The 25,243-nt window shown below is 45.1% G+C and overlaps 2 protein-coding genes across 2 annotated transcripts in view; both read right to left on the bottom strand.

The window, feature by feature from the left end:
• Positions 1-25,243, bottom strand: part of PPP2R2C (protein phosphatase 2 regulatory subunit Bgamma) — a 167,142-nt gene that overhangs the window by 65,318 nt on the left and 76,581 nt on the right. The gene's annotated exons all lie outside the window — the stretch shown is intronic.
• Positions 15,300-25,243, bottom strand: part of NOP14 (NOP14 nucleolar protein) — a 280,913-nt gene continuing 270,969 nt past the window's right edge. Inside the window, exon 19 of the mRNA XM_056855677.1 lies at positions 15,300-15,310. The gene's annotated coding sequence lies outside the window, so the exon portion shown is untranslated. The remainder of the gene's footprint in view (positions 15,311-25,243) is intronic.

The raw sequence follows: 25,243 nt of genomic DNA on the forward strand, positions 1-25,243 counted from the left end.
AAGTTTAATTCAGTAGCTGCCACCAACTCTGGACCAAAAGGTAAGCCTCCAGGCATGGGGTCCAGAGTAACCCCTGCCAAGCTTCAGAAGTTAAGTGTAACGCTTACCCTGCAAGGTAGAAGCCTGCCAGGGAAAGATTACACTCCAAAAAATGTCTTAGGTTTTTGGTAGGTGGTTTTTACACTCAAACAAGGCACTTAGAATATTGTTGAAGGCTTTCACGGTCATAGTTCATTGGTTCTCGTAGGTTATCCGGGCTGTGTAACCGTGGTCTTGGTATTTTCTTTCCTGACGTTTCGCCAGCAGTTGTGGCCAGCATCTTCAGAGGAGTAACACTGAAGGACAGAGAGACACTGTCCTTCAGTGTTACTCCTCTGAAGATGCTGGCCACAGCTGCTGGCGAAACGTCAGGAAAGAAAATACCAAGACCACGGTTACACAGCCCGATAACCTACGAGAACCAAGGCACTTAGAATTTAGGCTTGGAATCCCAAAATCAAAAGACACAAGCCATTTAAAGGCTAACAATTTATTTATAAGATTCAAGCTGGTTTACAGGAAAGAAAAAGTCATGAAGTGTTAAGCAAGAAAATAATAAACTATTTAGCATAGCTAGCTAATACATTCAAAAGCCTTTTTGGTTCAAAAGGATTGGCAAAGGTTTCTTGCATCAGGTTTATAGTTACCAACTTCCAAAGATGCTTCCAGCATTCAAGTTTCAAAAGGTTGTCCAAAGGTTTCTCCAAGCAGGTCAGCTTGACCAGTTTCCCCCTCAAGGGCCAAAATCAAATGGGTTGTGATGCCGTCAGCACAGCTCTCCTGCTGTACCCCAAAGCGTGCATAGTTTGTTGAGGGTTGGTCTGTCCTTATATTCGTTTTCTCAAAAGGATGAGCTCATAGAAACCAATCGAGAAAACGAAAGCACTTAGCTGGTAATTAATCGCTTGGTCAAAAATGCTGACTCCTTAAGTGATGTGTTCAGGTGAGGAAGCTTACAGAACTACCTGCACCTGGACACTGTCATGATGGCTGACCGATTAACTACTAGGGCAAGGCACGGCCTTGCATTCCAGAAAGGGGAGAGGTTAACTAGCACCAGCTGGGGTTTACCTTTCTCCCTCCACAAAAGCAGTGTAACTATTTTACTGCTCCAAAATCCTAACAACACAAAACTCATAGGCCTCCCAGGCCTGAACCAAAGAAATAACACACTCTAAGAAATTGAGAGGCCCTTGACACAGGGCAACGCATCCGCAGAGCCATGAAATGTCACTCGTAGACGGGGTTGCTTCCACTGCACAACCGGGACTACAGGGGGTGGTGCTGGCGGTTGCTCTGGAGCCGGTAGTACCGGGGCTGGCTGTCCCGGTTGCCCTGGTTGCGCCGGGGTCGCCTTCCCGGCTGCGCCAGGATTGGCTGTCCCGGTTGCCCCGGGGGTTGTTGGCTTGGGACAGGCGCCCCTTGAGTACGCTGCAGGCGACCGTACTCACACATCACTAAGTCCAGTTGGTCCTGCATCTGGGCCATACGTTCCATTAGCTCTCGGTTTTGAAACTGCAAGGCATGGATTTCTTCCTCAGTCCCCCCAGTCCGTCGGGCTTGGCTAACCCGGTAATTGGTATTCCAGTCGCCTTCTTCGACATACTCGGTCTCCTCCTCCTCATACTCGTGGACATCACGAGCAAAGGTGAGCCGTTGTCTGTGTGCTACTTCCCGGGGTTGTCCTGGTTCCGGGGAGCCCCAGGAGAACGAAGGGAAAGACCAGTCCATCCCCCCGGTAATTTTTGACGGTGCTGCAGTCCCTGCCGTCACTCGTGCCCAAGCGGTGGCCTCTGCCAACAGTTGTTCCTCCACTCACCTTTGGTCAGCGAGCGCTCGGTCCGCCTCGATTTTGGCGACTGCGGTGGCCGTCACAATTGGTTTGGCCGTTTGCTCCAAGAGTAATTGGATCTCCTTGTGTTGACCCAACAGCGGTTGGACCTGTTGAGCCAGATCCGCGGAGGAAAGACCAAACTCCGGGCGTAAAACTTTCTCAACTTCAGCTACCGTCGCTGTATTTAGCGGTAAGTCCATGAGGGCCAGGACTGTCCGGGCGACAACACTCTGTGCTTCCCGTTGGCATACGGTGGGGTCCGGGACAGTTAGCGGAACATCTCCCTCCTGAGCCCCCACCATCAGGAAGCAGGACTCGAGCCCCAGGATGGGGGCCGCCGACTCCTGTCGCGGCTCGCTGAGCGTCAGCTCAGACAACAACCGAGTTAGCAAGGTCCTCCTGCGCCAACCGGGTCTCTTCCAGTAAAGTATCCAGTCCCAAAAGGTCGTCGCGGGCATGTAGATCAGCGTCCTGGGTCCTCCAGGGGGTCGTCTCTGCCAGGGAAAATAAAAGAACCCCTCTGATGTGAGTTGCACCTAGGGTTGCCAATCTCCCGGTGGTGGCTGGAGATCTCCTTGGATTACAACTCATCTCCAGGCAACAGAGATCAGTTAACCTGGAGAAAATGGCCACTTTGGAAGGTGGACTCTATGGCACTGTACCCCATTGAACCCAGACTGGACAGGAACATCTGTGCATAGTGGTGGTGGGGAGAACTGAAAAGGAGCTGTTCTTTGTTCATCTGTGTCCGTGTCGGTGAGAGGGAGAAAGAATGAATCCTTTTTTTATACATACACTATTTGCATCTTCCAGATGGGTGGGGAGGGGGGAGAGCAGATGCCAGCTCACTACAGTTTCCAAGTTAGTTTAGAAATCTTACTGTGTTCTCGTTTTCTTTATTAGTATCTGCACTATAATTTCTATATCCTGTACACTTGCAACGTTCATAGTAGACTAAAGCTTTGACTTGTTTAAGAGAGAGACTGACTGGATTCCTACCTGTGAGCCTTGCTGTGGTGCCAACGTTCACAAACAGCCCTCCTCCTGGTGTCAAGCTGGTGAGGGGGGTTAACACAGGGAGGTGATGGCAGCTACCCAAGGGGAACGCCCCCCCCCCAAGCTCCTAAGATAGCGGGGGAGCAGCAAGGGATCTTTACTGGGAAAGCTGGGTTTCCGCTGGCAAACCAATTCTTCCCCACCCCCCGCTTCTGGATGAGGTTGAGTCCTGCTCACCTGCTTGTTGCACAAGCCAAGAGTGACAGCAGCCTGGGGTGGGAGACGTTATTTTTATTTATTTACATTATTTACAGTTGGCCTTTCTCACTGAGACTCAAGGTAGATTACACAGAATAAGTCAAAACAGTCAACAGGATGGGATATCCAATCAACAACGCAATAGGATTTGGATTGTGGAAATCTAGAACCATCCAGAAATCTGAAAACTGAACTGAAGCAAAGCATAAGTACTAACATGTTAAAATTATGCAAAAATTACATAGTAGGATCCTTCTTGCAGCAACAGGCATTACGCTAGGTGGTCCACAGGAGAGGGCCCTCTTCTCTCATCTCTCTCTGATGTAGCCGGGGGGGGGGGGATGTTCGCTACAATCTGTTTTATCTGTTTTAACTTTTTTTTTTTACCAGGGTAGGTCTGATGGGCAAGAGGATCCCGCATATATGAAAAGTACATCCACAGATAGGGTTGCCAGGTCCCTCTTCGCCACCGGCAGGAGGGACCAATGCCATAGAGTCCAATGGCCAAAGCAACCATTTTCTCCAGGTGAACTGATCTCTATTGGCTGGAGATCAGTTCTAATAGCACGAGATCTCCAGCTAGTATCTGGAGGTTGGCAACCCTAATATGGAAGGAATAAGGCAAGTTATAATTTAAGCAGCTGCAAAAAGGACATCTTACCCACGGGTGATGCATTCTCTCTTCCCCCCTCCTCCTGGAGCATGCACTGTTCACCCGGGCACTGACAAATCCACCTTTTGCTTCCTTTTGTAGGAGATGAAGCCAGCCTAATGACTTTGATCCAAAACATGTTGACTTGGAATTGTGTCAACTTCCGATGGGAAGAAAATCCCGTTATCCTTCCCAAGGATGCTTTGGCCTTTTACTGCCTTTATTTGAAAGAAACAAGTGTTTTCTGCACTTACATCTGGGGATGTGCACTTGTAAAAAGCATATTCTGACTTCTGTATGTATTTCATAGGACTGAAACGGATGTACTCTGCAGGGCATTATATAGCATATTGCTGTTTTAAAGTAAAATAGAAATGGAAGGTCGAACACCATGGCCATGTTAATGGCATGTTACACTTCAGAAATCCAACCAAGTTCTTTAATTATAGTTGACAAGGGAAGGGGGAAAGCAGGAAATGAATTATGTGAATTTCTAAAGACATACCTAAAGCATTTTCCTTCTTTTCCTCACTGCACCCAAAAATTAATCTATCAAATTAGCAAGCAAGATCAAGAAGAAAGCTAGTGGACTGGAAAGCATTTAGGAGAGAGAAAAATCAGTCCAGAATTCTAAAACAACATCACCTGGGTTATGCAACGAGTCTCTAAAGATTAATGTGAGAAGAAAACAAATGAAATATTGCACCTCACTGTATAATACATGAGCAAGAGTGGGCAATATGACAATTGTAATATGACAATTGTAATCCTGGGAACATTTTCATGCAGCCAAAAAACAAAAAGCTCAACAAAGAAAGGTTGGAAGAACAAGATATATGAGGCTGGAGAAAAAGAGACATAATAGGAGGCTCCCAAATGTCTGCAGGACTGCCAAATGAAAGGAAGTTTTCCTCACTTCCCACAAGCAGCTGTTTATGCTATAAAAGCTTAGATGTAGGTGGGATATCAGGAAATCCTCCAAAGCTCTAAGAAAATGTGAGCAGCCTGCCATTTGAAGAAGTTGGCATAAGCACCAACCAGAGCAGATCGAGGGCAGAGAGGGCAATCTGTCTTCTACAGCCAGCCCCCACTCAACCTACCACTGTGTGGTCTACAACTTCTGGTTGAGATCCTGAGCTGGTGAGGAATCAGTGAATTCCCAAAAAAGCAACTCCCATATGAAAAAGATGCCACCCCTCTCCATACAGCACAAAGTAACATTCTGCTTTAAGGTTTTCTGCAGTCTCCTATGGGGATGAACAGAACCTCCTCCTTAATTTGACTCATTTTATAAAAACTATTTTTGTTCCCGAAGAAATCTGACAGCTATTGCACCAAGAACAAATTTCAAGTTCTGCTTTAAGTAAAATTTGGTGACACTTGTACAGGTCGCTAGTACACAGTGGCTTACCTTAACTAAAAAGCAGGTGCTAGCTGGACAATTATTAGTAAAAATACAAATGCCTCATCTGTGTGCTGTAAATTACTATTGTTTATTTAACATAATTCTACTGTACGTTTCTCCTCCAAAGATCACCCAACGACTTATAAAAATTAGAAACAGCAGGGGTATGTTTAACTTCACACAGATGGTTTGCTTAGGATTATTGTATGTGTGTGTAAAGTGCCATCAAGTCACAGCTGACTTATGGTGACCCCATAGGATTTTCAAGGTAAGAGACGTTCGGAGGTGGTTTGCCATTGCCTGCCTCCACGTGGGCTGAGAGAGTTCAGAGAGAACTGTGACTGACCCAAGGTCACTCAGCAGGCTGCATGCGGAAGAGTGGGGAAACCAACCCGGTTCACCAGATTAGCGTCCGCTGCTCATGTGGAGGAGTGGGGAATCAAACCCCCTTCTCCAGGTTAGAGTACAATGCTCTTAACCACTACACCATGCTTGCTCTTTCCAAGTGAAGGCATTCCTTCTTCATAGCATTCCTATTATGACTGTTTTCTATACCACTTTACTTATGTTTATGTGTTGGCCTTTTTCTTTTCTGTAAAACAAAAACCTTTTTTCAATAAAGTATCTGTTCAAAACAATCAAATACCTGCAGCATAAATTTCAATACTATTTTTAAACAACAACAACAACAACAATGCACTAATGAAACTAGCCTCCATTTACAATTATCCTCACAAGCTCTTTTAAACAGTTCAGTTTTGCAACCCTTTGTAAAAGTCAAACAGGGCAGTTGCCTGCCTGGAAGGCTGTTGCAAAGCCTGAGGGGCCAACACAGTAAAAAAAAAAATGGCTTCTTTGCCAATTGTACTCTATGGCATTGCAGTCCCTCTCTTCCCCAAACCCTGCCCTCCTCAGGCTCCACCCCAAAAACCTCCTGCCAGTGGCGAAGAGGGACCTGGCAACCCTACTCTGAACTCATATTGGACACAGTTCCTTCCCTCATCTACCAGCAGACTAAGCAAATGGAAGCATTTATTTTGAAAAACAGGGCATGTGTTCATACTCTGCTAAATTATACTCAGTTCTTACAGTCTTTCTGTACACACTTGTGCGCAAATACCACCCACCCCACCCTCTTTCAACAGCCTCTTCCTTTACACATTGCTTCCACACATTTTCAGCACTTGCTAGCTGTAATTTTCTCTCTCTTTGAATAGCATGTGATTTTATTTTCCAGAGAGTATTCTAAAAAAAAAACAAAAAAACGGAAGCTGGTTGGTTAGAATAGGCAAAGTACCATAGCAACCAATCCATGACCCAACTAACGTGTGCCTGAAAAGCAGCCAGCTCTCCTGCACAAAAGATAGCTCTGAGCCTCATGCCAATGAGTTTCCACCACCAGTCATCAGAAGAGAAATGAAAAGCCTCAGCTGTATACTTTTTTGACCACTGTGGTTTTCGTAACAGTATGCGAGTGGTTTGCCACATAAAACCTACCATTATGTTAGTGGATTCCCCAGAGCCCAGCACAAAAGGCATGTAAGTTTCACACAAATAAGCAGGTATCACAGAACACAAAGTTGGAAATTACTAGATATAGGTCAGAAGGCCATCTAACCACGTCTATCAAGTTCATGCTGTGAATGCTGTGGGGCGTTGTGAAGCAAGTGAGGAGGTTTTCATCTTTTGTATAATTTGATTGTTTGCAAATGCACTGGCTTGATGGCTTTTGATGTCTAGAAAGTCTTTTTTAATCAGCATAAATAGGCGATGGATACTCTCTCTAGGGTTGCCAACCTTCAGGTGGGGCCTAGAGATCTCCCAGAATTATAGCTAATCTTCAGATCACAGAAATCAGTTCCCCTGGAGAAAATGGCTTATCTGGAGCATGGACTCTATGGCATTATACCCCACTAAATTCCCTCCCATCCCCTCCCCAAGATCCACCCCGTCTCCAGGAATTTCCCAACCAAGAATTGGCAACCCTATGGCATACAGATGCTAGGGATAGGACAGGGAGAAATTAGAATGCAGCAAGAAAAACCAAGTTTTGCCACTGGCTTTCCAGAAGGGACAGAAGGCACCATGGCCCGTGTATCTAAATAAATACCACAAAAACACCACACACACAAAAACATCCCAAGCCCCTAGTTCTCTCCTCCCCACCAAAAGCCAGACTCGGTAGGAGCTTTCCTGGAACCTCCTCCTGATCACGCAAGTGTGGCACTGTGCAGAAGAGATTAGGACAAGTTCTCATGAGATAAGCTACATGGTCAATTTTGCACGCTGCAAAAAGTAAATCTTCAGATTATGAAGGCTTTGCTTTGTGGTATATCCAGTAAAATGCAAGGCAGAGACCAGTCAGTCCACAGAGGGGGGAAGTCCATTATCTTTGAAGTGGACAACAGTGCAATCCTAAATAGAATGACACCCATGACTTCGATGGGATCAGAAGGGTGTAACTCTGTTTATTGTTGTTTTATTGCATTGTTGTTTTTCTCCTGATCTTTAGCATGGCAAGTTGCTAACAGACATTTGACTCTTCTGAACAACTTTTAACAGTCTGCCTGTCCCATGAGCTGCTTCCTCCTTGTTCTTGGCTTACTAAGGCAATAACATCACCACTATCCATTATTCTTCATTACTGTGCTCCACAGAACCCCCACTTTCAGTAGCATATGAGGTAATATAATGAAAAATTTATTCAGCCCACAGAAAGCAATAAAGGAACAAGGTAATGGGGGATACTATAGTATGAATTATCTTGGTCTCCAGTGACACATCCTCACACTTAAGAATCTTTACTCGTTCCTTCATGGCTGCCCTTCTCAGTCTCAATCTCCTTCTGATTCTTGGTTGCAGTCCCCCTTTTGGTTGATAATGGAGCCGAGGAATAGAAATTATGTCCAACACTTTCAATTTCTTCACTGTCAGCCTTAAAATTGTGTAATTGGATAGCAGTGTGTGTGAACAGGATCTTGGGGTATGGGAGGACCATAAGTTAAATATGAGCAGCTAGTGTGATGCAGCGACAAAAAAGGCTTATGTGATCTTGGGGTGTATCAACAGAGGTATAACATCAAAATCGCAAGATGTCATAGTTCCGCTCTACACTGCATTGGTCAGGCCGCACCTCAAGTATTGTGTGCAGTTCTGGTGGCCTCACTTCAAAAATGATGTGGACAGAATCGAGCGGGAGCAGAGAAGAGCAACAAGGATGATCAGGGACCTGGAGACCAACTCCTACAAGGAAAGGCTGAGGGACTTGGGTATTCTTAGTGTGGAGAAGAGGAAGTTGAGGGGGGACATGATTGCTCTCTTTAAGTATTTGAAGGGTTATCACCTAGAGGAGGGCAGGAGCTGTTCCTGTTGGCAGCAGAGGATAGGACTTGCAATAATGGGTTTAAATTACAGGTGGAAAGGAACTGGCTAGATATTAGGGAAATTTTTTTACAGTAACAGTTGTTCAACAGTGGAATTGGCTGCCTAGGGAGGTGGTGAGCTCCCCCTCCCTGGCAGTCTTTAAGCAGAGGCTGGACAAACACTTGTCGGGGATGCTGATCCAGTACTGAGGGGGTTGAACTAGATGGCCTGTATGGCCCCCAACTCTATGATTCCCCAGTAGTCATTACTTTTGCCTTCTTGATGTTCATCTGTAATCCTGCTCTGGCACTTTCTGCTCCATCAGTAGTTGTTTCAAGTCTTCACTATCTTTGGCCAGTAATGCGGTGTCACCTGTATATCTCAAATTGTTAATGTTCTTTCCACCCATTTTCACTCCATTTTCATCTAAATCTAATCCAGTTTTCATTATATGTTCTGCATATAGACTAAAGAGGCAGGGAGATAAAATACATTCTTGTCTGACACCTTTGCCAATTGGAAACCATTCTGTTTCTCCATATTCTGTCCTAACAGTAGCCTCTTGTCCAGAGTACAGGTTAACACATGAAAACAATCAGATGTTGTGGCACACCAATTTCTTTTAAAACCAACCACAGCTTTTCAAAATCCACAAACTAAAAACTATGCTGTAATCTATGAAACACAAGCTAATTTTTTTCCTGAAATTATCTCGTATGCTCCAATACCCGTCAATTTGCAATATGATCTCTAGTACTTCTTCCTTTTCTGAATCCAGCTTGAACATCCACCTTCTACACTTTATGTTACTGATAAGAGAAGGAAGTCTATACTATTCTTACTGGACTTTCCAATGTGACAATTGGGCCATTTTCTAAAGATACTGAAAAAGGGAGCCCACTCCATGCATACAGAGGAGCAGGGAACAGGTCAATCACAGGGTGTTAGTCAATACAACACTAGGCAGAGCTATGGTGATGTGAACAAGAAGAGAAATCAACAGACTTCTCTGGGGGTTTTCCATCCTACACTCTACATCTTTTAGATTTTGCAACCATCTGCAATCATTCATGCAGACTGTGAATATTCTCTTCTTCAAGGAAATGTGCATTTATTAATTGTATGTGAGACGAGGATTGTTTGAGCTTAGCACCTCCAGATGGGGTAAATAAAAACAAGACAGGCACCCTTACCTCCAACCCCATCTTCAGCCTCAACATCATAGATGCTCAGCCCTTCCATGTCCTCCGCAGGGCAATGCTGAGTGCAAGATTTCCCCAGGGACAGCCTGCTCAGGCTCCCGAAGAAAGCTGAATCCACAGCAAGCAGTATCTTTCAAACAAAATGTAGAAAATAAAGCCATTGGAATCCCTCGACTAAAAAAGGCAAGGTTTGCTCTCTTTCCTTGTTATTTGAATGCCTTTGATACCAACTAACAGAGATACTGATTTTGGTGATACTTGTACTGGTCAAAGACCGCAATAAAATTTTATGGCCTTATGGTAATACTCAAATGGTATGAAAATGATGCAAAGTCTGAGTCATTTCACCCGACATTCTCCATCTCTGATGGGTACAATGCAGAAAATACATTACATTTCCCCCAAAAAATCTCAGTGGACGCCCAGAAATGACCTTTTATCTACAGCAGGGATGGGGAACCTCAGGCCCGGGGGCCGTATGTGGCCCCCAAGGACATTTTTTGTGGCCCTCAAGAGCTTTGGGGCCCTGCTGCGGAGGCGGGGCATAGGATGGCCCTCCCTGAGGGTGTTCCTGGGGTCACGGCTTGCAGGGGTGCTGCAGCGCCCTTTGGACCTCCTCTCGCCGACTGACGGCTGTTGGTCAGCGAAAGGAGGGGGAGGGACGCTTCCCCCAAGGTTGCCCCCTATAGCCACAGCATGCAGGAATGCCGGGGCACACTGTAAGCCCCTCTTGCTGCCTGTCAGCTGTTGAGCAGTGGGGGGGGGGAAGAGGCTCGCGGCTCCCAGCAGCAGAGCATGCGCGCAGGAGCCGATTGGGCTTCAGGGGGCCTTTTGTGGACTCTAGGGTGGGGAGGGAACAGAGCCTGGGGCCAGGTCGCGTGGGGCCGGCAGGTGTGTGTGTCAGGGGAGGGGAAGGCTTTTCTCTCTCCCTTTCTGTCTCTTTGTCTGTCTCCCTCCGTCCTTTTCTTTCTCCCCCTTTTCATTTCTTTCTCCCTCTCTCCCTTTTCCTCTTTCTCTGTTTTCCTTCCTTACTCCCTTGCTGATCGACCGCGGGCTGCGCCTCCCTGGCACCTCGTTTGCTCGGGCCCACCGCTGGCTGCCCTCCCCCCTGGGGGGGGGAGGACTGGGGGAGCCCTCCAGGCCTTCTCTGCGTGGCCTCCCCTGGGGTTGCCAACCTCCAGGTGGTGGCCGGAGACCTGGCAACCCTAGCCTCCCCCCCCAACCGGGAGATCTACACCTGGTATGGCCCCCGAATGATGTTATAAATGTGCAAATGGCCCTTGGCAGGAAAAAGGTTCCCCACCCCTGCAGTAGATGGATATGGTTTCAGTACTAATGTAATATGATTTTAATTGATTATCTTGCATACACTTTAAATGTGTTACATTCTGGAACCTCTGAAATTCAGGCCTGGAAATCTAAAGAAATAGAGACTGGGGTTATCTGTTCTTTGTATTTTCCCTTGGTGTAACCACAGCCTTTTTACTGAAAGCGTACCACTGAAGACAACTGGAGAATAAAAGTGTCCTGTTTAACAAGTTACTGTACTATGTACCATCCAATCACACCCTCAGGTACATGGAAAACTTTGGGCAAAACTACAGAAGTGAATTGGTAGGTGAACACAGGGGAGAGGTATTATAGTTTTCTCCATATCTTAACAAATGCAAGTATTTGCCAACATAATGCATTGTGTAGTTCTGCGTTTCATGTTTGGTTACTCATGTACTGGATAGCCAGGACTGTAGAGTGCCCATCAGAATATGCAGGGAGTCATCTTCTGAAGTTACTCCAAAGCAGTTAACCATTCTGCCTAATTAACCGTTCTGTCTGATTGCACTGTAATTCTACTGAATTCCAGGTATTTTCTTTATTACCTGGGCTTAAAACAAAATTAATCAAGATTAAATGAGAGTTAACATATTCCCAACCAGGTGCAGTGCTACAGGTAGGGGAATTGAGATTGCTCCTGTTCTGGATGGGGTTGCACTACCTCCTAAAGGAGTGGGTTCATAGATTGGAAGTGTTCCTCGTCCCAGACCTCTTGTTGGACAAACACGTGGCAGAAATGGCAAGGGGTGCCTTTAACCAGTTTCAGCCCTTCAGAGGCGGGGGGAGGTCTTGCCACTGTGGTGCATCCCTGGTAATTTCTAGACTAGATTACTGCAATGCACTCTACATGGGAGTGCCCTTGAAGACTGTCCAGAAGCTATTGGTGGTACAGAATGCTGCGGCCAGCATGGTGACTGCAGTGGGCCGTAGGGATCATATCACTCCAGTCTTGTTCCATCTACACTGGCTCCAAATTTGTTTCTAAGCCCAATGCAAGGTGCTTGTATCGACCTTTAAAGCCCTATACAGCTTGGGGTAAGCAAACCTTAGGGACTGCTCAGGCTGTCAAGTTCTTCATCATTGGAGGACTTGCTTTGGGCACTCCTGCCATCTAGGGCTAGATGGGTCTCGGTTGTGGTGACAAAACTTTGGAACTCCCTCCCCACAGAGACTCGTCTGTCTCCCTCTACTGTTGTATTCCACCAGCAGGTGAAGGCTTTGTTTGTTTGTTTGGCATACCCCCAATAACTGTTATCAGCCTCCTCCCTGTGTTTTGGTGTTATGTGTATTTATGTTTTTACTTAATTGTTGTATATTTACTTTATTTTGAATGTTTTAAAATTGAAATAAGTACATAAGAAAAGCCAGGCTGGATCAGACCAAGACCCATCAAGTCCAGCAGTCTGTTCACACAGTGGCCAACCAGGTGCCTCTAGGAAGCCCACAAACAAGATGACTGCAGCAGCATTGTCCTGCCTGTGTTCCTTTACAGCACCTAACATAATATGTACGCTCCTCTGATACTATAGAGAATAGGTATGCATCATGACTATTATCCATTTTGACTAGTACCCATGGATAGCCCTAGCAATCAAGAACATGTCCACTCCCCTTTTAAAACCTTTCAAGTTGGCAGCCATCACCACATCCTGGGGCAGGGAATTCCACAGTTTAACTATGTGTTGTATGAAGAAAAACTTCCTTTTATCTGTTTTATCTGTTGGGGAGGGGCCGTGGCTCAGTGATAGAGGATCTGCTTGGCATGCAGAAGGTCCTGGGTTCAATCCCCGGCATATCCAATTAAAGGGACTTGGCTAGTAGGTGATGTGAAAGACCTCTCTACCTGAGACCCTGGAGAGCCACTGCCGGTCTGAGTAGACAATACTGATTTTGATGGACCAAGGATCTGATTCAGTATATGGCAGCTTCACGTGTTCATGTGTTGAATCTCTCACCCTCCAGTTTCAGCAGATGACCTCGCATTCTGGTATTATGAGAGAGCGAGAAAAGCTTCTCCCTGCTCACTCTCTCAACACCATGCATAATTTTATAGACCTCTATCATATCTCCCCTTAACAGCCTTCTTTCTAAGTTAAATAACATTTTAACCGCTCCTCATATTTCAGTGCTTCATGCTTGCCACCTTGGGACCGTATTTGGGTGGGAAAGCGGCACAGAAATTCAACAGATTGATAGATTGATATTTCCATTATTTCCCACCATATTAAAAATGGAACACTATAATGGGAATCTGAATTTAGGGTCAGCTTTGTGTGTGTGTAAAGTGCCATCAAGTTGCAACCGACTTATGGCGACCCCTTTATGGGGTTTTCAAGGCAAGAGACTAACAGAGGTGGTTTGCCAGTGCCTTCCTCTGCATAGCAGCCCTGACTTCCTTGGTGGTCTCCCATCCAAATACTAACCAGGGCTGACCCTGCTTAGCTTCTGAGATCTGACGAGATCAGGCTTGCCTGGGCCATCCAGGTCAGGGCAGGGACAGCTTTAGTTATATAATATAGGCAGTGAAATCCAGTTTGTATGCTAGAACTGTAGAAATCAATTCTTAAATGATGACCTTGCTTACCACAGCTCGAAGAATGGCAATAAATAAATGCCCTGAGCCACAAATAACAAATATTTGGCATATCGAAGTGACAAATAGCACAAATGAGCGTTTATATACACAGCAATGGAAAGGTCATGCAATTATACAGTATTGGCTTTCCCCCTCGTCAAATGTAATAATGTTCCCAAGATAGGACAAAATAGCAGATTAAAATAATTCCCAGGTGATTAAAAGCCACAAGGATCTATTCATTTTTATAGGGCAACAGTTTTTAAGCAGCCATTCTTCTCCTCCGCTGTGCCATTTCTGGGGCAACTGTTTCAAAATACAAAATCAAAAACCTAACATTAGATTGGACACACAACATCAGATCTGCCTTGCTGGATCAGATAGGGGTTCTAGATTCCTTTGATCATTCATACAATAGACACTGATGTTTCATTATGATATTAATTGTCTCTTTATGGATAGCAAGAAATTTTGCATGACTAACATTGCAATCATAAGCAGTGCTACCCCCTTGTAACTCTATTGAAGCCAATGGGTATAGAAGGATACAACTCTGTTTAGGATTTGTACTACAAAAGGCAAAAAAAAAAGCCTTTCCTTACACATACTAGTTTGGATCCAAACTAGCATTTCTGTGCATGCAAGATTTCCACCCATGGAGCATGACTTTCTCACCTCCTCTGCAGAAACAGGATTTCAGGGAGCATTTTGGGCTCCTATGGGAGGGAAGAGGTGAAAAATCACTCTGCAGACAGAAATCTTTCTGAATGCAGAAATGCTAGATCAGATCCTCTCTGCTATCTACCACTGTGAGAGAGCCCTCTTTCTCCTCTCCCCCTGGAAGATTCTCTCATTTCATTGAGGTCATAGGGCAGTATCCAGGCAAACACCCCAAGCTACCCCAAGGTATTGATTCTCCACTATGAATCACAGATTAGCATTTACACACATTTATCCCACACACATTTGACAGTATTCTGGTTTAACATTTTACTTTAAGCACAAGTCCCAAAAAATTGATATCAGATGTGTGTGTGTATTCGAAAGCATTCAGCACAGGCAGGACTTATAGAGAGGTGTGGCTACTTCGTCTACAAGATCTGGCAACACTGTGTGATCCAGGGCCATTGAAACAGCAGAATTATTACTCTATATTTTGGTCCCTCCCTTCACACGAGTGCAAAAATGTTTACCAGGTGACAAATCAGAAGAATCAAGGAAATGACAATAAAAAGAAATACAGATTGTCTGTTCTCAGTAAAGTGACAAATTAACATTGTGCACGAGCAAAGTGCTGTCAGGTCGCAGCTGACTTATGGCAATCCCGTAGGATTTTCTAGGCAAGAGATGGACAGAGGTGGTTTGCCATTGCCATCCTCTGCATAGCAACCCTGGAACTCCTTGGTGGTCCCCCAGCCAAATACTTACAAGAGACAACCCTGCTTAGCTTCTGAGATCTGCCAAGATTGGGCTAGCCTGGGCCATCCAGGTCAGGGCCATGTTAACATTACTATAGTTAATTCAGCATACAGCAACATGCTTGTTCTCAGTTTCTGTCCACAGCAACCCTCCCGTGAGGATACAGGGTAACACTGAGCAAGCAGCCCCCCATCCAACTATATCTCCACCATACGCGACTGCTTCTCCACACATGCTATCTACGTGATTCCTGCTACTTGCATGCATTGCCTTGAATATTTACTTGAAAGGCAAGTGCCCATGTTTAAAAGGAAGAGGTCAGCTGCAGAAAGGGAAAGAACACTGAGGAAATTTCATCTGCTGTAGCAAGCAAGAGGTCCAGTAGTGTGACCCACTAAAATTAATTGGGCATATCAAAACTCTGACTGATTTGTGACTTAAATGCCTTCCTCTGAGTTTATTTATTTATTTAACTTATATCCTGCCCTGCCAAGGCCAAGCTTGGGGCAGCTCACATCCTGCACAGCAACAATAATAAATTGCATTCAATCATTTACAGCAATAGCAGAATAATAATAATAAATCATAGAATCATAGAGTTGGAAGGGACTACCAGGGTCATCTAGTCCAATCCCCTGCTCAATACAGGAAATTCAAAACTACCTCCCCCCCCCCAGTGAACTACCTCCCCCACACACCCTTCACTGAACGCAAGATCCTGACGGCCTCTTGACATGAGTGCAGGCCAAGTTCTGGCCACAAGTCAAATCCTTGGTTCCCAGGGATTGGAAGCTCCTGTGTATACTTCGTTAGTGTCTGTTATCACAGCTGTGGCGTGTTGTGTCTTCATTCATGGGAAATGCCTATCTCGCTGTTGCCTAGCAATGTTTATCTTACTCTCTTGTCACAATGTTTTTAAGCAGGTACTTGCTCTCCATTGCTAACCTTGCCTGCCTGTGTGCAGTTAGTTCTTTTAATTTGCTTTTTAGTTCCTAATAAAGTGTTACTGCTTCAGATCTACCTGTCTGGATGAGTATGCTTGAGGGATACTAGAGGCAAATGCCTGAGACTGACACCCTACTCCATGCCCAGAAGATGGCCAAGATGCCCTTCCTCTCATGATCTAAGGTAATAGAATCAGCATTGCTGACAGATGGCCATCCAGGCTCTGCTTAAAAACCTCCACGGAAGGAGAGCTTACCACCTCCCAAGGAAGCCTGTTCCACTGAGGAACCACTCTAACTGTTAGAAAATTCTTCCTAATGTCTAGACGGAAACTCTTTTGATTTAATTTCAACCCATTGAACACATGAAGCTGCCTTATACTGAATCAGACCCTTGGTCCATCAAAGTCAGTATTGTCTACTCAGACCGGCAGCAGCTCTCCAGGGTCTCAGGCAGGGGTCTTTCACATCACCTACCTGCCTAGTCCCTTTAACTGGAGATGCCAAGGATTGAACCTGGGACCTTCTGCATGCCAAGCGAATGCTCTACCACTGAGCCACGGCCCCTCCCCTAAGGTTGCCATCGTATTGCACATATAACAAATGCCGGAGAGATCATCTGTTGCAGCAAACACAGCCAAGAGTCTCCCAGCACCTCAAAAGGCTTATCACAGCATGGGCTTTTGTGGCCAGAACCCTCTTCCTATTTAAAGGCAGACTATTGTCAACAGAAGTGGACGCTGGAATAAAATACTGCTAGTCTCCAAAGTGCCATGAGACTCCTGTTTGTTTTTGAGACAACAGCTTAACGCAGCTACCCCGTGAGGAAGATAGAAACAGGTCACGCTGTTCTTATCTTGTATATATATTTGCACAGAAATGTCACAGACCTCCTGTACCTCTTATATTTCATGGCCTTCTGGTTGAAATGTTTCCAGGTTTTTTCACCCCTGTGTGTATTTGCCAACTGTGCACATCTGAGAAAGTAGGTTGGAGTTCATGAAAGTTTATGCCACAGTAGATCTCTTAGACTTGAAAGTGCCAGGAGGTGCTTTGCTCTTTTCTTTTTTAAACATGTAACAAGAACATCGTTCCCTCCCTGTAAATGCCCGGATCAGATGGGAAAGAAACACAGAACTCCAATGCAAGTTCTCTACAACAAAAAACAACGGCACTCGGGAAAACTTTGCCCATGCCAAGCACTGTGGAAGGTGGCAAGGGGCAGGAGTTCCATTTCTTCTGAGACAATCTTAGAAAGAGTGAGGGACAGATTTGACACCAGAAAGTTACCAGGTATGGAGGCCAGCTTGATGCCTGCTTGCAGCCAGCTGTCTTGTAAACACACACACACACACACACACACACACACACCATGCATTCTTTTGGGACAAATGGATTTTCAATGTTAATAGATGACAATGTTCAGCTAAGGCCATATCTAGAGTCAAGACAAATTGCGCACACAAGCATGCTGAGCAACACGGAGCTTGGTCTGCAAGCAGTTTTATGAGGGGAAGCTTTGAAGAAGCCCCCCTTCATTATGTCCCGGGACAGGCTCCCACCCCCATCTCCCGGGCCTGGGCTCTGCCCCCTCACTCACCCCCGTTCCCTCCAGGGCCAATCCGATGGGTCTTTCTCTCTCTCCAGCGGCCCGGGGAGCTGGACAGGAAGGAGAGGACCCGACTGCCGCCGCCACTGAAGCAGCGCGCCACCGCCCTGCGAGAGTTACCGCGGGAGCAGCACATTATGCCTTTAAAGAGGAGTGCCAGCAAGTCCCATACCCCATCATACCCCTTCACTTGCCCTGAGTTGGCACCTTGCTCATATACCTACCAGTTACCAACAGATCAAACATTTATTGCCCAGTTAATCCAGAATTGCCGCTCATAGGTATGCTTCACAACATGCATGGTACATTACAGGCGTACATAACACCCCACACACACATGCACACACCTGGTAGATTTCTGTGGTAGGAAGAGGGGAAGCAAGGAGAAGTGTGGAAAAGGGTAGTGACACATCCTTAAATGTCCATTTCTCTAGGGATCCGAATTAAGGGGTTAATCCAAAGGGTTCAATGGAAATTCTAAGAATAGTGGGAATTAACAAATTCTAGAGAGTAGCTGTACTTAGAGAGGTCTGATTAAGAATGTATTGTATGGCACAGGCACGATGTATCCCCTCTGATATTTTCCAAACTGTTTTACCCTCTTTTCCAAACAACAACAAAAACAAATTAAAACTCAGAATATGCCAGGGCTCAACCCTTAGAATTATTTTTTCTCTCTCAATCTTGGAGGCTCAGCCCCCCAAAAGACCTTCTCATAGTCACAAACAAGGACTCTGAGCATGTGGAGAGTGCACTCACACAAGCCCCTGCACCAGCCGCGGACCAAGGAGAGGAGAATTCAAGCCGAGGGTGTGAGCGGGCAGGTCTCAGCCCGGCATCACCCGCATTTTAGAAATCCAGCCCCGACCACAGAAGTGGGAAAGCCTTCAACCACGCTAACCACAACCATCGCGAGCCAGGCAGGGTGAAGGTCTCGCCTGTCCATGCCGACCCCCGAGCCACAGCCCCTCCCAAGAAGCCAGCTCCGCTATCTCTCCCCCACCCCCGTCAGCCAAATGTCCACCCACGCTCAGCAAGGGATGAGGATTTCCCTTCCCGCTGGGCAGCTGTTCGGATGTCAAGCGCTCAGCCTTCGCCCCTGGCTGGGCTCTGGGGGCTCCCTCCGTAGCTGAGCGCCGACTCTTGGTTCTGGTCCGACCTTCTGGGGCAACAAAAATCAACTTGGCACCCTCCTCTATATGACAGCCCTTCAAGTACTTGAAGATGGTTATCATATCCCCTCTCAGTCTTCTCTTCTTCAGGCTAAACATACCCAGCTACTTCAACTTTTCCTCTTAGGACTTGGTCTCCAGACCCCTCACCATCTTTGTTGCCCTCCTCTGGTCACATTCCAGCTTGTCTACATCTCTCTTAAATTGTGGTGCCCAAAACTGAATACTCTAAGTGAGGTCTAACCAGAGCAGAGTAAAGCGATACCATCACTTCACATGATCTGGACACTGTTTCCACCATATTCTTTCTCAAGATCTAGATCATAAAACTAATTACCCACATCCACTGAGATTATTTTATTCAATAATGATGACATCTTCCAAATATTCTACATATGTCTGTCCAATCAAACTTTTCAATGTTCATAGCCCAGCAAATCATTATACCTTCACTGTAACCAGCATGAGGTTATATCTCCCCAAGCAGAAGGTGTTTATTACTTATCTTTCTATATTCTTTGTCAAAATCTCACAAGATTTTGTCAAGTTCATTACTGCTACACAAAAAGAAATGCACTCCATCTTCATACACACACACTCCACACACACTCACGTAGGCTTGCATACCATGAGATAACATGGATTTCTCAATGCTACTGAAACCACCAAACCAAATTAAGGCATACCTGTCTGAACTGCCCAAATGCATCTCCACAGAACCTATGTCAAGCGTGCTGATACTGCTTTAGTTTATTCAGTATCATGACTTGCCTCTGAAATCTGGTAGACATCTATGCTCAATGCACATTAAAACTGAAATATTATTTTGTATATTAGAGTTTCTGCAACCCCCTCTTCGCTGAAGCTCAATGCATGGTCATGGGCCAGTTATTCCCTCTCACCTTCATCTAACTCACATGGTTTTCATGAGGATAAAATGGAGAGGGGGACCATGTATGGTGCCAGGAGTTTCTTGTAGGAAAGATATTGGATAAAAAATTCAATAAATAAAACTTGCAAATCATCCAATTGGGTTTCAGGGGACTTTAAAAATGCCTTCTCCTGTAGCTGCTGTGTGACTGTGGGGAAAGTGTGATGTGTAGTTTGGCCCTAACTCTTAGCTTCTCTCAATCTTCATGATAGGGTTGCCAGCCTCCACCTGGGGCCTGGAGTTCTCTTGGAATTACAACCAATCTCCAGGCTACAGAGAAGAGTAGACTCCATGGCATCACATCCTTCCTTAGATTCCTCCCCTCCCAAACACTGTCTTCCCCAGGCTCCACCCCCTAAATCTCCAGGAGTTTCCCAACCCAGAACTCTACTTCAGGATCATTTTCAGCCCTCATTAGGCCAGTTTTTTTGTCTTTTTTCCTCTTAGTAATTTACAAAGTGGGTGGCCTGATTTTTCTGCTTTCATCATCCATTTGGGTGTTAGCCCATTTGTGAACTGATAAAGTACCTACTCTAACCCCCTATGAGTTAAACAGCAAAATCTGTACAAATAAAATGCATTTTTTAATTGAGACTCTTTCATATCTTTGGATAATCATATGAACATCTACCCTTTGTAAAGGAATGGACTCACAAGCCCTATTCCCTCAATCCCAGGACATTGGAAAACTCCAATGGCCATCTCAAATCTCTGCTCTGCAGTGCCCTTTTCCCTTATTCCCAGGGTGGTATAAAACAAAATGGGGTAGTAACCAGTGCCACAGGTAGAGATGTAACATTTCTGGAAACTTTGAAACCACAGGAGAAAAAAATGTTGGGAAAAATTGTAACATATCCAATACTTACTGTCCTATCAAACTTAAACTGATTTTACTGCTTTAACAATATGAAATGCATCATTTATAGGTTAGCATATAAAATTGCAATATTTGGCGCATTTGTGGAATTCAAAAGTTATAAATGTGTTAGTTTTGTATAAGAAAAATTGCTAATATACCCAATACTTGAGAAAAATTGTGAGCTCATGCACCATATGCTATATGAGCACCAATACCTTAATTTTTGCTGTCTGGTTAGAGAGAGCTAGGTTCTCAATGATACTTTGTAAGCACTTGTCCCCGTGGTAATCCCATAAACAACATCCACAGACGAGTAGTCCAAAAGAGAGTTGATTTATTAGATAACCTACAGGTATACAGAGCTAACAGGTAAGTTGGCATGAATGAGAACTAAAGGCATGGCCTAAGGCCTATATGGAAGAGCACTGGTCATATCAGATAGTGGTGGCAGCCATGGCTACCATCCTCCCTACGAGGGCAGTTCCCACAGAGTTAGTGAAAGGAATTTGACAGTTAACAGGCTTGGCCTTGGGACACACCTGGTGGAACCAAAACACACAAAGTCTGGCTGTCTCAGCAGAGAGCAGGCCTGACATCCTTACAGTTTTCCTCTGATGCTTTGATGCAATTTCTGCCCCACCTCCTTCTAATTTTTTTCCTCCCTCCTGCGACATAGGGTAATATGCTACTTTTACCCCGTTTGCAGGTAAATGTGTCACAGTGGCTTGAGGGAGAGGTGAAAAGGTCAACCATGGCAGGTCAAAAGGACAACAGAAGGCATGCAACTGCTGAGAAGCAATGAAAGCCCTGCATGCTCTCCTCATGATGATTAGGTATCCTTCTATGTGCAGAAATGCATCTTGGATTTAACACCTTTATATGTCTACAACAGATCTGCCAGGATGACTGTCGAAAAAACTATTAAAAGCCAGTGTTCTAAGTATAGATAGATAACACCACACTTTAAATGGAGATGGGCTACTATCAACACCATACACTTAGTGAATACTGTCGAGTCTGTAGTGAGGCCAAATGGCAGGACAGTCTATTGGTAGTGAACTGAACCACACTGAAAGCGTGGATATTTCCACAAGCCTGGTGAATGGATATGTGAAAATAAGCATCCTTAAGGTCAAGGATTGCAAACCAAGAATTTAGTTCTAAGACAGAAACAACTTAAACCAACACAGTTAATTAAAATCTTGAAATCTTCAAAAAATTGTTAAGGTCTCTGAGGTCCAAGATGGTTATCATGGGTCAGCCTGCTGAGACCTCCCCAGACGAAGAGGAAATAGAGGCAGAAGGCAGTGTGAGAAAAGAGGAGCAGAGGAGGTCTCACCATGTCTTCAGCTTTCCAGCTCAAGAGGTCCAGCTGTGCCTGAGGCCCAGCCACAGTCAGTATCACGGGTGGGCTCACCAAAGCCACTGGAGCAGAGGTGAAGATGGCTCCGAATAGAAATACAAGATAGACAACCGAGTGTCCAACTGCAAGCCCAGCGTAGATAACTGACAGCAGTAATGAGGCTGATGTACTCTACCAGGCTTGGAATGCTGGAACGGCCTAATAATGTAACTAAGGAGAAGATAGGAACAACTTAAGCAAATGGCCAATGGGCCATGGCATAAACTCCAAATAGTAAACATTTTTTATAACAGAGAACACCCATGCATCCTTGATCTTTCTCCATGACCCAGCAAACGGCGCTAACCTGGTTAAACAGCTAGAAGAGTCTGCAGGAACAGCTAGTAGTGGGAAAGATTTACCATGACCATGATGGTCCTTCGGTGACAGAGGGGACTGCTCTTTGCCCTGATGTTTCTTCCCTTGTTGTTGGAACCCATAATGGGGACAGTAGGGAGCCTGTTGCAGAGGTGGCTGGTATCTATATGACCTCTGGTATTGAGGTTGAAAGGTATGTCTCAGAAAATACCTGGGTAGGTTGACCTGTGATTTCCAAGGTGTTCGTTGTTAACTTATTTTATTTTTTACTTTATTTAATTTATACCCTGCCCTTTCCCAAACAAGTGGGCCTCAGGGTGGCTTCCAACAATAATACACTATAATATAAACATCGTGCTTTCACTCAGGCACGATTTAATGTTCTGTCCTCTGGGCTGCTAGAAGGGAGATGTCAAAAAACTCCATATTTGGAATGAAATTGCCCTTGTGGCAGTCAAGAAAGGGAAACAATAGGGCATGTTCTTTTATGCTGTCCTTTTTATAAGGAACTGTGAGACGAGCTGCTTTTGCCCATTTTACAAAAATTCCCAGGAAGAGCTGAAAAATCTTACCTTATTATTTTTTTAGCAGATAAAAACAGTCAGACCAAGGAGAAGGTTGCAGAATTTTGCAACAAAGCAAAATCTATTCGTTCTTCATTGGGAAAATACTTGTTTTATTTTATTAAACTCTAAATTTTTACTCTGGATTTTTAGTATTTGTAAACTATGTGATCAGAAAAGATTGTTTATTGGAATTATTTTATTTGTTTATATTTTAATTATGGTTGTTGACCATGATAATAAATACATACATACATTTGGAGGGTGGTGGAGCACAGCCATGAATGATGCCTGAGGACCATAGCTGGAGGGATAGTTCTACTGGCACAATCTGCCACATGTTTTGCAGCATTTAACTGCTGCTTGCCCAATTTAATCTCTTTGGCCTGCAGGACTTTGGCTAATGTCTTGTTGTCATCAGGAAGTAGATCTAAGTACTGTGACACACAGTCTCAAAAAAATATCTGGCATCAGCCCACTATCGCACTAAAGTTGGCCATCCTGAAAGTCAAGACCCCATAAGAGTATATCTTGCAGCCTACGCCGTCTAAGTTTTGGCCTCCATATTGGAGAGGTATGTGAACCTGAGCAATGTTTAGATGGTATAACTGCTGCCATGAATGAATTAGCCGGGCATTGCATGAAAAAGGACTTACACCCTTCCTCCTGCACCCTATACATGCTCCCCAGTTTTCTTGTAGGTGGGGAGATTTAAACTGGTTTAGTTCAAATGCCTGTGGCAATATACAGCAATCCCTGTAACATAGGGAACACCACTGGCAGCCCATTACTAAAAAATAGGACCTTCAATATCAGATCTGACGGCTTCGAATCCAAAAAAATAATGTCCCGTTCCAAGGACTTAGAAATCCTTAACAAGCATTCTCAGTATAGTTGGGGGTCTTCATTAAGCAAAACTTGGGTTAAATCCCTCACTATCTTGACCACAGATGGATCAGATAGGTGACTGGAGCCAAGCTCACATGGATGTATGAACCTGTTGTCTGAGTAGGAAGCGTGTGGATCCATGATCAGAGCTGCTGGAAAAAAGACTATGTTGAAGCCCTAGGTTGTGGCTCAGCGTTGAGGGTGTAAGTTGTCAGACCGGAGGGAGGGTAAAGCATACTGCACTAGTCTCATGCCCCTCCTTGATGCCAGTACATATGGTTTGGAACCAGGGAGAAGGAGAACCAGGGTTCTTGCCAGGGTCCCCAAAAGAATGGAATGCACAGCACAGGCGAGGAAGTCACTTTCTGTCTCTTTGGTTGATATGACTTCGGCAAGGTAGAAGGTGAGTGAGCGGGAATCTTCACCACCTCACCCTCTGAAAATGGTGGGCTGATGTTGTTCTCTGCAAAGATCCAATGCTGATCCCAAGGGCACTGAAACCACAGACGGAGTGCGGGTCCTTTTATCTGGTTCCAAACTGCACTTCACTGGTTTAGGTTCTGGTGCTCCCAGCCCCGTCCCCCCGATAAATGCTTTTACATGTGAAGCCCTTTCTTGGTGGGCTTTCAGCATAAACTGGTGACAAACATTACTGACCCCAATGTTATGAGCCTCTCCTAAACACATGAGGTTATCATGGTCATCGGACTGGGCCATTTTCATACCACTTGGTGCAAAGACAAAAAATGTTTTCAGGTGGGAAAAAATGTTCTGAGGAGAACACTCAGAAAGCACAGATTTAAAAACAATCCTACCTCCAGAGTGGCAAAGGAAGGACTGCAGGAGGAGAGCTCCCCTCTCCCCCATCATGCACCAGTTTGGGCAGGAAATGTTGGCATGCACTGGAGGGAAGAGGGAGCACTCCAAGCGCCTTGGAAAGTGGTAGAATTTTTTAGAATCTTCATCTTCTGAGGAGGGGAAGGAATAGTTGTGAATTTCCTGCACAGTGCAGGGGGTTGGACTAGACCCTGGTGGTCCCTTCCAACTCTATGATTCTATCTCCGTGGCTGGCCTGCACACACACAGTCTCATATGAGACTGCACAGAAGCCACAAAGATGAACATCTGTTTCTCTCACGCAAGGATTGAGTGCTTCTGATTGAGTTTCAAAAATTTCCTCCAAAATTGGAAGCATAAATTGTTGCTGCTCACTCAGATGATTGTTTTTATGACAGGCTTATCAACTTAATCTTCTGAAGAAGAAGAAGAAGAAGAAGAAGAGTTGGTTTTTATATGTTGCCTTTCTCTACCACTTAAAGAAGAATCAAACTGGCTAACAATCACCTTCCCTTTCCCTCCCCACAACAGACACCCTGTGAGGTAGGTGGGGCTGAGAGAGCTCAAAGAGAGCCATGACTAGCCCAGGGTCACCCAGCTGGCTTCATGTGTAGGAGTGGGGAAACCAACCCAGTTCACCAGATT

The sequence above is a fragment of the Euleptes europaea genome, chromosome 9 (assembly GCF_029931775.1).
Source record: "Euleptes europaea isolate rEulEur1 chromosome 9, rEulEur1.hap1, whole genome shotgun sequence".
NCBI classification, from domain to species: Eukaryota; Metazoa; Chordata; class Lepidosauria; order Squamata; family Sphaerodactylidae; genus Euleptes; species Euleptes europaea.